The sequence below is a fragment of the Sceloporus undulatus genome, chromosome 4 (genome assembly GCF_019175285.1).
Source record: "Sceloporus undulatus isolate JIND9_A2432 ecotype Alabama chromosome 4, SceUnd_v1.1, whole genome shotgun sequence".
Taxonomy (NCBI): Eukaryota; Metazoa; Chordata; class Lepidosauria; order Squamata; family Phrynosomatidae; genus Sceloporus; species Sceloporus undulatus.
Window position 1 is genome coordinate 166,260,938 of NC_056525.1, and position 13,682 is coordinate 166,274,619.

Consider the following 13,682-nt stretch of genomic DNA (forward strand, 5'->3'; position numbering starts at 1 on the left):
TTGAAACTGCTTCCCCTACCCAGCCCTACTCTCACAAATTGTAAGATCTCTGCAGATTTTTCTGCTTTGTAAGTCTATCATCTGTGCCTGGACCGTGTTGGGAAAGGTTTGCCTTAGGGTTGCCATAAGTCAGAAGTGACTTGAAGGCACACAGCAACAACAACAGCCATAGTTGTGCACTTTCTCCTCATAGACTAACTGGCAGTTAATATAGGCGGGGTACAGACTGCCAAAAAGAGGCACCTCCTCAGCGCCTCTCTCTGCTGCGCAGCTGCACCGCAGCATACAAATTGTGCGGCGCAGCTGTGCAGCAAAGAAGGAGCTCCCCAAGTGGCTCCTGTTTGCAGTGCCGCAAAGAGCCAAAGGTGGCGTGGTTATGTCTCAGCTGTGCAGCGCCATTTAGAGGCGGCACAGCTGCGACATAATCATTGCGCGTGCTGTATGTATGGTGCTGTGCAACTGCGGGGCATGCATGGTGTGCTAGGGTTGCAGGGCGTGTACGCATATCGCCCCGAGGCAACCCTAGCACATTGTGGACACACCGCAAAGGGCCCATCTGGACAGGGCCATATATCTTTGAGACTCTTTTTTGTGTCCACTCCACTATCAGATGTAAGGTATTGGGAATACAGTGGCCCCTCGCCTTATAAGGGGGATCCATTCCGGACCCCCCCCCCATGTAAGGCGAATTCCGCCTATGCTTGAGCCCCATTCACTTGAATGGGGCTCGTGCGTGCAACTCTGTCACAGGAAGAACCTGGAATGCTCTCCAGGAGCAAATTATTCACAGGGAAAGCCTGTGAATGATTTGCTGCTGGTGCATTCCTGGTTCTTCCCAGGACATGTCCTCTTTAATCGTGATGTGTGGGAAAATCTTTCCCGTGATCACATGAATGTCCTGGGAAAATGCCTTTGAAACCCCTGATTTTCCCCTGTGTGATAAAGTCTTCAGTCTGCACTGACCAGGATACTTCAGGGGCAGCCCAGAGTATCCTGGCATTGCAGCTGCCCTGTTCTTACCCTGTTACCTTGGCCCCGAGAGCCTTCTCATAGTAGCTGCTCCCATCCTATGGAACTCCCTTCTGTGAGAGGCTAGAATGGCTCCCTCCCTGCTGGCCTTTTGCCAGCAAGCAAAAAAATTTTTATTCAAGAAAGCTTTTTAAAATCAAGCAAGCCTGGTTTTATTTGTGCAGAGGTTGGTTTAGATTATGTTTTAACTTTTGTATGTTTTAATTTTAAATTTTTTCTAATGTTTTAATTAGATTTTTTAAATTGTTTTTTCAAATGTTGTTTTACTGTGTTTTTGTATTATAATAAATAAATAAATAAATAAATAAGCAAGCAAGCAAGCAAGCTGTCTCCACGGGCATACTGTTGGGCCACCTGGCATGTCTGCTGCAGGTCACTCGGTAAAGGGCACATGTAGACAAAGCCATGGTCTTCTTTATCCCAAAGGAGAAGGAATAATCTCTTCATTTCACTGTGATCTAGAAGCAGCTCCTTTAGTTACGATCTCTGTTTTAATTTCCAAACAGGAAAATATGTTAACTGTGTGTTTGAATTACAAGTTGTTGTTAGTACGTAATGGATAATGCTTAATGACACTAACAGAGGCTGTCTCTAGGTCTCAGATTTTGGGTCTGGAAACCTCAAGGCCTGGGATAACCCTGAATTTACAATCTTATAGGCAACTGTCAGTGTTTCGGGATTCTGTGAGGCCCTGGGACACTTAAAAATTGTGTTGAGACCCTGGAATATACTTTCTCACTCCTGGGCTACAACAATATTCTTAATCTTACCTGAGAATGCAGCCATTGCAGGCACTCAAGAGTAGTAGAAACCACTAGATCACTGAAAGGGAGAAACCAAAGGTTGGGATGGATGATAAATTCATTTCAGTTTGTTTTCAGTTAGAATTTACTGATGCAGTATTTGCTAATTTGTTCATATTTAGGATGGGGAGAACCTAGACGTTTTAAAAATTTGAATGTAGGAGAAACCAAAACTGACAGTTTCATCCATCCAGGCCCAGGACCTTTACTGCTTAAACCCCAAAGGTGTGGCTTTTGACTTTCTGTGTATTCATCCATGCTACTGTTGAACTGGGGGTGCAGCTTCTTATTTTCCCAAAGGGTTCCTCATGTTTATCACCTGTGTGGCAGGCTGGTACATCATGACTTTGTCCCTTTTAGGGACCGCTATCCTTCCTTGAATCTAGCTGAAATAGCTAGAGGAGAAATTGGTTTTAGTTCATCTTTGAAGAATTTTCTCAAATTCACAAATTTATTCATGCCGAGAAAGAGTGAAGTTTTTATAGGAGAGAACTTGCAACTGATAAATCTTCCCATCTTTCACCCAGAAATTCCCAACACCCTTCAAACAGTAGCCTGACATCTCATCACAGATGGAATGCTGAACACATCAGTAGTAGAGCAGAAATAACATGTTAGTGGAGCAGTAATAGCAGCAAAAGTAATATCAGTAGTAGAGCAACACCCACCCAACTCAAGGTTTTAACTTTTGTATCTTACAGATTTTTAACAATATGTTTTTTAATTTGTTGTAAGCTGCTTTGAGTCCCAAACAGGGGGAAAGGTGTGATAGAGATAAATATAACAAAAACAACTATTTGTTGTAAATTTGCTATACAGATGTTGGCAAAAACATGGCCACATAGCCTGAAAAACCCACAAAAATCTATGGATGCTGTCCATGAAAGCCTTCGACTTCATATTTGCTATACATTCATGACTAAGTTTAATAAGATTCCAACATTTTTCCAATTGGAGAATCATATAATAAGTATCTGGTATGCATCTAAATTCTAGACTTACTCCAGCTTGGAACAGATCTATTCAAATCAGTGTGATTTGCGTAAGGCATGACTAACTTAAGTTCCATTGACTAAACTTGACTAAGACTGGACCTTATCATGCAAAACAGAAAAAGAGGCAATTCAAAATGATACTGTATATTTTAATCTAAAAGCTTTGTAACCTTGTTTATTTCTTTTATTACTTTCCTGCCCTTTCCAAGTCCAGAACTCAAGGCAGCTTGCAAAAGTTAAAACTAAATCAACTAAATATACACTCGTTCCTCCACATTTGTGGATTGGACTTTTGCGTATTTGATGATTCATGGATTTTAATAATATGTTCTCTCTATGAATCTCTAGGTCCTCCAGCATAACTCTATGGTCAACTTTAACCAAAAGTCACACCGAAGGACCTAGAGATTCCTAGAGAGAACGCTCCACTAGGCATTTGTAGATCCTCCAGCACAATTCTATGGTCAGTGTCTGGCAGATGTTGACCACATCATTGCACTGGGGGACCCAGAGATTCCTGGAGAGGTGTACTCTCAGGTAAAAACATAGTGTTTTTGTTATTTAAGGGTTTTCCACATTCACGAGGGTCCTGTGCCCCTAACCCCAGTGAATATGGAGGGATGAGTGTATATTTCTAAATTAATATTATATACTGAAAAAGTCCCCCCCCCCCCCCCCCCCCCCCCCCCCCCCCCCCCCTTCACAGTTAATTTTTAGAGGTGGAAAAAAACTCAATACATATACAAGCAAAAAAACTTTGCAGTGAAGGCATTCTTTAAAGGCATAAATACATTCTTGTAATTGATACTACCGGTGTTTTTCATTTGTGATTATTTAACCACGTTTCTTCTAATAAACACAAGTTTTAAAATTCCAGATCTTTCATCTTTTTTGCAGTTACATCATTATCTTTCCACGGATGAAAGTAATGACACTGCATAATTAAAAGCTACTGCGCTGCTGTTTTGTGTACATATTCTTAGTAATGAACATGTAAGGTGTGGAGAGGGGAAAGTTATGGGTGTGTAAGCAGAAAATGCCATTTTTACTTCGTTGATTTTTTTCCATTCCTAATTGCACACTGCTGCATTTTTCTCTCTTCCAAAAAACAAAGTCAGAACTTATTTCTCTTCTCCACTTTTCAAAACTATGTTGATGAGGAGAGGATGTCCCTCCTGCAAAACAAGCAGACATCTTGTTATCTATATCCCCCCAAATTTCCACATCCGCAAATGGCCATGTTGGCAAAAGCACACCATTTTCTAGTCTCATCAGAACGTCAGTGACTGCCCTCACTGTTTGATGATTACACCTGAATTTCCCCAGAGAAAAGGGAGTTCCCCATAACTCAGGGGCCTCACTGTGAAACAAAGGGCAAAAAGGCTCAGCGCTTGTCTCTTTTTAATTCCGAAGAGACTGAAAAGAGAGTAGTGAAAAATGAAAAGGTTTTGAAACTGTCCTTATCTGCACAGATTGTTATTATGAAGATTCAGAATACTGATAGAAAACCATTTGAAGAGCTCATGAAGTCAAAGCATCTATGAAATGGTGGGATTTGTTTAATGACGATGTTATTAAAGTGGTGTTAACCTGAACGGAAAGTAGACAAAAGCCGCTCCGTTCTGCTTTCGGAAAATCCCAAAAGTAAAAAGGAGTGGCTTTTGTCTACTTTCCGTTCAGGTTAACACCACTTTAACAATGACGTGTGTGAAAAATCAACCTGCTTTTGTGAGTTTTTTCCAGCTTTTAAATCCCGTTTTTTCATGAGATTTCCCCCATGTGATAAACTCCTCTTCCCAGTGAGATATCACTCTTGAAAGAGCAGACAAGATGGTCAGTGGAGTCCTTTGTTTAAAGATATTCTCTTATTTGACAGGTAGTCCAGTACAAGTCCAATTTGAAGATAACTATCAACACGAAATGAGAAGTTGCTTGTGAACAATAAGCCTTTGGACAGGAAAGAGGAGGAATACAAGGTTAGCAGGTCATACTGTAGATCCCTAATGTCCAGAATCTGAGGTGGACTTAAAGGTAGGGAAGGATTTTCCAAGGTGTGACCTGATAACGGAAGCTCACTTGGAAATTAATCAAACAAAACACATGGTGTTTTCTTCTAATTAAATTAAGACTAAGAATTTAGCAATGGCAAGTGGTACTCATTTGGGTGGCCAATGGAAATTGAAGCCAAAGCCAGCAGCGGGCAAATTCAACTAATTCTAGGGAGGTTTCCTTCCTCCTTCTTTGCAATGATGCTGTAGTACAATCTGTAATATTCAGTGTCTAAATAAATAATTGTGTCTTACACTGGTTCCGGAGGTTTCCAAAGCAGAGGGAGAAGAGTGCCACTCATACACTATGTATGAAGGCAGGGAAGAGCAGGCTGGCTGGAGGTAACTTGAACACAGCAGGAAGTCAACATTCCACTTGCCCTGTGGGACCTGCCTCCATTGCAGTTGGTTGTGTGTTTGTGTGTGTGTAAACCTCTGGAGCAGATGTTTGTGGGACACGGAGGATTGCTGGAGGAAAACAGGAAGCCTTGTTGGACTAGCAAATTTCTACTAATGATACTATTGAATGTAACCCTTCGTTACTTTTTTTGGATGCATCTTTCAAAATATTGGGGACAGAAGCTGGCAGAACCAGAATAAACCCAATGTTAAACTGCTGACATTTTTTGTTGACAAAACACTAAGCCACTTATAGGGATGTCATGGTCTTGGTTCTGGTCTCATATGGAACTTTATGGGTGGCAGCTGGAGCAAAACCTATTCTGTTGGCCATAGCAAGCCAACAAATTTGCAGCATAACCAAAACCTTTAATATATTTGTTTTGACGTTATTGTTTCATGAGTGAACAAATGTTTGACCACAAATTAGCAGGGCCAGTCCAAAGGTTGGGCAGAATGAAGTTGCTCCAGCCACAGGCATGAGCAGCAAAAAGGGCCTGGGATCTGGAACCCCATCCTGCTCTCTGAAGTTCAGGCCTCAAGTGCAATGGTGGACACCAGTGTTGATGTACATGATTCAACTGCCATTCCAGTTGGCTCTCAGGCATGGCTTTGGGAAGGACCCCATCTTGTCCAGTTGAGAAGCTAAATGTTTTGGTCCAACCCTGCAAACTAGAAAATCCTCTTGAGATAAAAGTTGAGTATTTGAAGGTTAAAAAAATATAGAATGCTAATGGTACACATAAAACTTGAAGGATCTCTCTCTGTGTGTGTGTGTGTGTGTGTGAGAGAGAGAGAGAGAGAGAGAGAGAGAGAGAGAGAGAGAGATGGCTCAAAATGAAAAGAAAAGCCTGAAATAGGGGAAACCCTTAAACCAACGGTCAGGGAGAGAACCAGTCTTTGCTGTCCACCAGTCAGCATCAAAACCTGCAGAGTGAACGTATTTGAAATAACAGGAAAGGGAGGCTATACAGACATGAAACAAATTTGGCTACTGTGGTGTGAAGAGCATTGAATCCAAAGATAAGAGGGAGCAGGGCAAGGATGTGGGACTCCAGCCTCTTAAACAAGAGAATTAAGAAGTAAATGTGATCTCTTCAAGGGTGTCTGAAAAATTATTTTTCCAGGAAAGTAGAAAGCTGCATCGTCGTATATCAACAAAATTCATACATATAGTGCATACTAGTACAATGTGTTTTCTCTTCCCTGTGCACACATACTTTGATCTATAGCATCACAATAAACAACATTTTGAAACCTCCAAACAGAAGTTGGAATTTGGCAGCACCAATTGTTGTTAACTGCTGAGAAGTCAACTTCGACTTATGGTGATCCTATGAATGAGAGGTCTTGCGCAGTCAGGGCCACAGCTTCCTTGATTGAGTCTATACATCTAGAATGTGGTATTCCTCTTCTCCTACTGCTTTCTACCTTAACAAATATTATTGTCTTTACTAGTTAGTTATGTCTTCTCATGAAATGCCCGAAGTACAACAGTCTCAGTTTAATCATCTTAGCTTCTAGGGAGAGTTCAACGATATCTGTGGAACCCTTCTCCAGCACCACCTTTCAGCTTTCTTCACTGTCCAGTTTTACCAACCATATATACCACTAAAACAGGACTGAAACAGCACACATAGACAATAAATTTATTATTATTATTATTAACAACTTTACTAAAACAAAATTCGTATGGAATGAGGTACATTTTTAAAAAAAAATCATTCCTAACTATGTGTATGAGAACTTCAATCCTCTTACTAGTGTCTTCTTGTTATGTGTCTTCAAGTCGCTTTGGACTTATGTTGACTCTAAGGTGAGCCTGTCATGGGGTTTTTTGGCCCCATGAGGCTGAGAACATTTTACGTGCCCAAGGCCACCCAGTGGGTTTCATGGCCAAGCTGGGAATTGAACCCTGGTTTCCAGAGTCATAGTCCAACACCCAAATTATTACTCCACTAGTATCTATCAGTTATTAATTTCCCCTCATTTTTCTTGCTTCTTGCGCTTTCTATTCTCCATATTCTCCACTTTCAAACAGACATAGTGATTCATCTCATTGGTCTTTTGAATGGGCCTCTTCATCACTTACTCCAAGCCTGTCATATGACCTGATGTTCACCTCAACCCTTGGGTCTGCATGACAAGCTGAAGGAAGAACGTGGGAGTATTTACCGGAGGGTGGAAACATTTCTAAAAAAAAACATTTCTTTAAAATATACCAATGGCTTGCCGGAGCTGTTGATGATGGGATTCCCCTTCCCTCCATATCACAGCTTCATTGGACTTTTCCAGCAAGTCTGTAAAAAACAATAACATCAACTGAGAAAAGAAAAAGAACCACACATTAACATGGCGCTATCAGACATGACAGTGCAGTGTAATATTCAATATCCATTTTCTGCTTAGACCAAATGAGTTTAGTTTATAGCAAAATGGTAAGAGAAGGACTTGGAAAAAAATGATATTCTTCCTTTGAGAAACCCGATTTTACTGCAAATAAATGATTTCTAGCAATTATCTTTCGTTGCTGCTGCAGGTATTGTTCAGTGTTTGCTCAGGCCTCTGTGTGTGTGTGTGTGGGGTATTTGTTGGTTTGTTCAGTCTGGGCTTTGATAATTTTTACTCCTATACCCTCTAAAAATGAAAATAAGTGTTACATCTGTACTTACGCCCTTTTTCTGTTATACAGAATGTGCCTTGGCTACCAGTAGGTAAACACTTGTTGATGCTTAGCCAGTAAAATACTGTTGATATCAGTCATATTGTACCCAAGGGGAAAATCTCTTCAAGAGAACAAGAGAGAAGCCTGGGTCACAGTGAAACACAACTGTGAAGAATGAAAGTACCATCTGTGTTGTAATAAGAAGCTTTTTCTCACTACAATCCAGTTGTTTTTCATGGGTCATAGTTAATCAGAAGTGGGGGGGGGGATGACCGAAGGGTGATGTTTTTCATATCTTCACTTTTTTATCCTCACAACAACCAGTTGTGTAGGCCAGCTGGTAACAGTTAGTTAAGTTGCGACTTTCCCGAGACTATTGTTTAAGTTGCAACTTTCCCAAGTCCAAAGAGCTGCCGCCAGATTGTTAACAGGGACAGGTCGCAAAGAACATACAATGCCCTGTTCAAACAGCTCCATTGGCTGCCAGTTTGTTTCTGGGCACAATTTTAAGAGTCTATCCAAATTTTTAAAAAATCCCAGAATTCCAAAGAGTAATGGGCAAATGACAGTTATAACAATATGAACATCTTTTCATCATGTAGTAAAGATAGCGCTTAGATGCAAGCATTCCCTGAAGGAAATAGAATTGTTGCTTGGAAGCCTTACTTGGAAGCAGTTTATGCTTGATTGAGATCCACTGAACTGAATAAGAGTGTTATGCCATGTTAGTCTGCTGTAGAAAAAGAAACATGGTACCTTCTGGCATTTCTTGGTATGGTGTACCTTCAAATTGTTTTCTGACTTATGATGACCCTAAGGCAAACCTGTTGTGAGGTATTTTGGGCAAGATTTGGTCAGCATGGGGGTGCCTTTACCTTCCCACAAGGCTGAGAGTGTGTGACTAGCCCAAGGTCACCCAGGGATTTACATGGCCAAATGAAGATTCAAACCTGGTCTCCAGAGTCATAGCCGAATGTTCAAACCACTATACCACACTGGCTCTTTCTTCTGGCACCTAATTAAAGGTTAACAGCTTTATTATGGTTTATGCATTTGTGGATAAGGGACAATTTTGTGAATGAATGGGTGCGTTTTGAATGGAAGGAGGCAGTAAATCTTGCCCTAGAGTCAGAGCTGGGGATGGTGGTGAATAAATGTTTTAGACTACAACTCCCAGAATCCACACTGAGTGTGGGATTCTGGTACTTGTAGCTCAAAATGTAACTTTCCTTAGCTCTCTCTAGAGCAAACAGTGCCCCAGAAGACAACACCTGCCACTTTTTGTCTCTTACATTTGTAGCCATTTTCATCATTCCAATGAATGATTTGCAGCCATGGCTTATCCATGGCTTATAAAACAATAAATTTACAATATGAAGTCAAACCAGCATCCATAGTTTTTTGTGGGTTTTTCAGGCTATGAGGCCATGTTCTAGAACAGTTTCTTCCTGACGTTTCGCCAGCATCTGTGGCTGGCATCTTCAGAGAATGCATTCTCTAAAGATGCCAACCACAGATGCTGGTGAAACGTCAGGAATAAACTCTTATAGAACATGGCCACATAGCCCGTAAAACCCACAAAAAAACAATAAATTTATACATTCATTTCTGCTTAAAACAAACTGTATTTATTATATAGGCATTGATATTTTAACTTTTTTGAGAGAAGTAACAGTAAAAAGGATGCTAACCTAACATCAGTCTGAAAGAACAATGTTGCTTGTTACTTTGACTATCGGAAATGAATTGTCTGTACTAAGTTTAAGTCCCGCATTCATAATGCCAGGTATTTCCAAGGGGACATGATGTAATGGCTAGACTGTAGTGGTCACCAAACTGTGCTCTTTTGGACTTCAGCTCCCAGAGTTCCAGACTATTGGCCAACATGGCTGAGGCTTCTGGGAGCTGAAGTTCAAAATCTCTTAAAGGGCACAGTTTGGGAACCACTGGGCTAGAGCACTGGACTTGTAAAGTCTACCCTCCATATCCACAGATTCTGCACCCATGAATTCATCAATCCATGGCTTGAATTTAAAAAAAAATCCAGAAAGCAGCTTAAGCTCAGTAAGATATTTTGGCAAAGAATAAATATTAATTGAATGTAAATTGGGTTCAATAAATGGCAGTGTTACAGAAAGTCAAGAACAACTGGTTGAAATCAAATTGGTATTTGATGGAAAGAAGGTTAGGTATGAATTTGAAAGAAGATTAGAGGTAAGTAGAGAAGAAGGTGAGAGTAAGTGAGGGATAGATGAAAGAGAAGTGAATGTAGAGTAGAGAAGGAGAACGAGGAAAGAAAGGCTAGGAGTAGCCATAGAGTGGGGAAGGAAGAGGATAAGAAGGAGAAAGATTGGAGTTTGAGAAGAGATGGGAAGATCTAAGTTAGATCAGAGGATAAGGAAGAGAGTTTGGAGAATGTAAGGTAAGGTAATATGAGAGAGAGATTTAGACTGGAAGTGCAATGTAAGTTGAATCAGATATTTAATAATTTGGTAGTATTGAAATTTAAGGGGGCCATCAGTACAGGTATTGATATGTAACATGAATTTGCTACGGTATGAGTGAAATAAATGTATATGGCTTTTATATCTATATTTGTTTTAATGTGCTGGTATGTATTTGTATGTATCTGATTAGTGTTTTATGTGTTAAAATGTTCAATAATTTTTTTAAAAAAAATCTGGAAAGCAAACTTTAAATTTGACATTTTATAGAAGAGACACCATTTTACCATTGTACAAAATAAGATTTGAACAGCCACAGATTTTTATATCCACAGGGGGTCCAAGAAGCAAACCCCAGTGGATACCAAGGGCCCACTGTATAGAGGAAAAAACAAGTTCAAATACCTCTTAACTAGGAATCTCAGTTGGTGACCTAAGACAAATCTTTTTCGCTTTTCCTACTTCAATAGATTGTTGTTAGGATGAAAGCAGGAAGGAGAACCATACTGTAGGGCAATCTTTCCCAAGTGGACAATTCCCAAAGATGTTGCATTCAAACCCTTCCAAGGCAACAGTCCTATTTCTATTCCATGTAGGAGGAAAATCTAGTTTTGAGGAAAACAAATTTAAAAGGACCAAAACATATCTTTTGAAAGACCCATAATAAAATGTGCTCCAACACTAACATTTTGACTGACAAATTAATGAACCGTGACACAACCCATTAATGTATTCCTATAATTAGAGTTTATGGTAGTAAATTATTTTTCCAGTTTCTAACATTGAACTTCAAATTGATCATTAAACCTAATTCTTCAAGCTCTATAGACTACCATCTAGAATCAGCACCAGATAAGAACAAGAGGCCAAACACTTTTCTGCTTACTGCTGATAGGCTTAAGAGCTTGGCTGATTTTTCAAAGCCGGAATTCAGTAAGACAAAGCTGTGTTTCATTATGATAACATGATTTTGAAGTGGTTGTTGTTTGATTTTTGTTATTGTTGTTCGTAATATTTTATTTTATGCCACTCTCCTACCTCTAACAAGGAAGAACAGTTTTTATTTTTTTAAAAAAAAATAGATAAATAAATAAAATCAATTCTGATAAAATCTTGCTGTTTATTATGTGCTGTATCAACAGTGATAACACCCAGACTGGAAAATATGTGCATTATGTTAAAGGACATCAGAATGGCAGAATTGGGACCATAACTAAAATCTGTGAGATCAAACAATATATACAAGATTGCACTTTAATTCAGTGATATGGAATCCTAAATAGTTACTCATGTCCTTCAAATATATCTTCACAGTAAATCTTCCAACAACACTCTAAGGTTGTCCATGGTCATTTATCTCAGGTTGTAAGCATATGAGGTGGGGAGATTTTTCCATTCTTGAAAAAGCCACTGGAGAAGTCCTGGTTGCAGGTTGGCTGCCCAAGTGTATATAGCCCTACAGCCTAAATGTGATAACATCCATTTAATCTTTTAGATCCTGTATCTCTCCTATCGAGATTCCTGGGTGTGATAATCTCCTTAGTCTGTTCTGTGAATACCTAAAAGAAGCACTGGTTCTCCTCCATGGTGCCATTTCTGACATTTGTGAATGTCTGGGCAGGAAAAAAAATTCTATAAGTTTCTATAAAGTAAAGAGATATTGAATTGGCAAATTAATCTCTTATTTTAACTTCATAAGGCTTCACCAAGCATGCAAACAAGCAAGAATTTTCATCCTTTCTACTTTTGGGGGATTGAAGAGATAGACCTAATGTCTCCAAAATATGCAGAGGACTTCCTTTAAAAGAAAATAAAACCCTGTACATGTGTTCATTCAATGTGTAATAGAAGCCAGAAATCTTGGACTATGCACTCCACTAGGGTCAAAATGTTCAGATCCATGATTTTATACCTCCCTCTACTGGCTTGAGTCTGACATAAAGAAATGTCTCTGAATATAAAGTACAAAGTTTTATTTAGAGACTGATAACTTAGCAGATAAAAATTATCTTCACATACCTTGGTTGCAATACTTTCAGAGATTAGGCAAGTAATTCAAGGGAGTAAAGATCCCAGGAATACAAAATACAGGGGTACCCCGGGTTACGAATTTAATTCGTTCCGCCGCCGCGTTCGTAACCCGAAAAGCTTTCGCAAGCCGAAAACCCATAGGCGCTAATGGGGAAAAGCCGCGATTTGGTGCGAAAAAGCGCCGAAAAGCACCAAAATTTCTTTCGTAACCCGAAATAACCTTCGTAACCCGGAACAGTTTTTTTCAATTGATTTTTTTCGTAACCCGGAAATTTCGTAAGGCGGCACATTCGTATCCCGGGGTACCACTGTACTGTATACATTTACTGAATTGTTACACAGGAATATTTGAACACATTCTAGTGCTCAAGTGTTTCTCCAAAGACAGATCAGATATTTATGAATAATCTTGATAATCTTGATTTCAATTGTGCTTCATTGGCCTGCCTTAGGCGTAGGTTTTCTCCCAGATGGCTTTTAGTTATATAAACCCCGAACAAGGTCTTCACCCCAGAAGGAGAACACAAGTGTTGGGGGGGGGGGAGAATAGGGGTTTTGTGTGGTAATTCCCCCATTCTTTAAATGCATAAATAAATCACAACAGGTGCAACATGGTACTCTCCCAGGAACAATTTTGCACAATCAAATTAGGTTCAAGAGCAACTCCTTGTTCTTCCCAAAACGTTTTAAATAGATTTCTCTGTGCAGTGTATTTGTGAGACAGCAATGGGTTTTCCCCCCCATGGTTTCAGGGACCTTTTTGTACTGAAAGGTCCAGAAGAAAAGGACAAGTTGTTCTTTGCAACAGAAGCTATTTCTCTTCCCTCTGTAGCCAGCTGCAAAGCCACCTTGGGGGTAGAGTGCACAGTAGGAGGAGGCTGGGAGACTAAGAAGAACAAAGTGTTGCACTGACAGATCTCAGATCAAGTGGCATCTTTTATCATGGACCATAGACCAGTGCTGATACAGTTGGAGAGGTCTTCCCTTTAAAAGTCTAGGGGGCAGGACTCTTCCACATTATGCAGTTATAGTGCTACGATTCCACTAATTGCCACAGATGTATCCTGTTGCATTCTGGGGTTTGTTTTTCAGATGAGGTACTGTACTATAGTTATCTGGCTGAAAATTACAGTATAAGTACTCTTCTCTGAACTGCAAATCTCAGGATTTCATATAATGTTGTCATGGTAGTTCAAGGGGAACCATAGTGCTATAACTATATAGTGCCAAAGCACTCCCAGGTTATGCCTCCAGAGAATCCAGTCAAT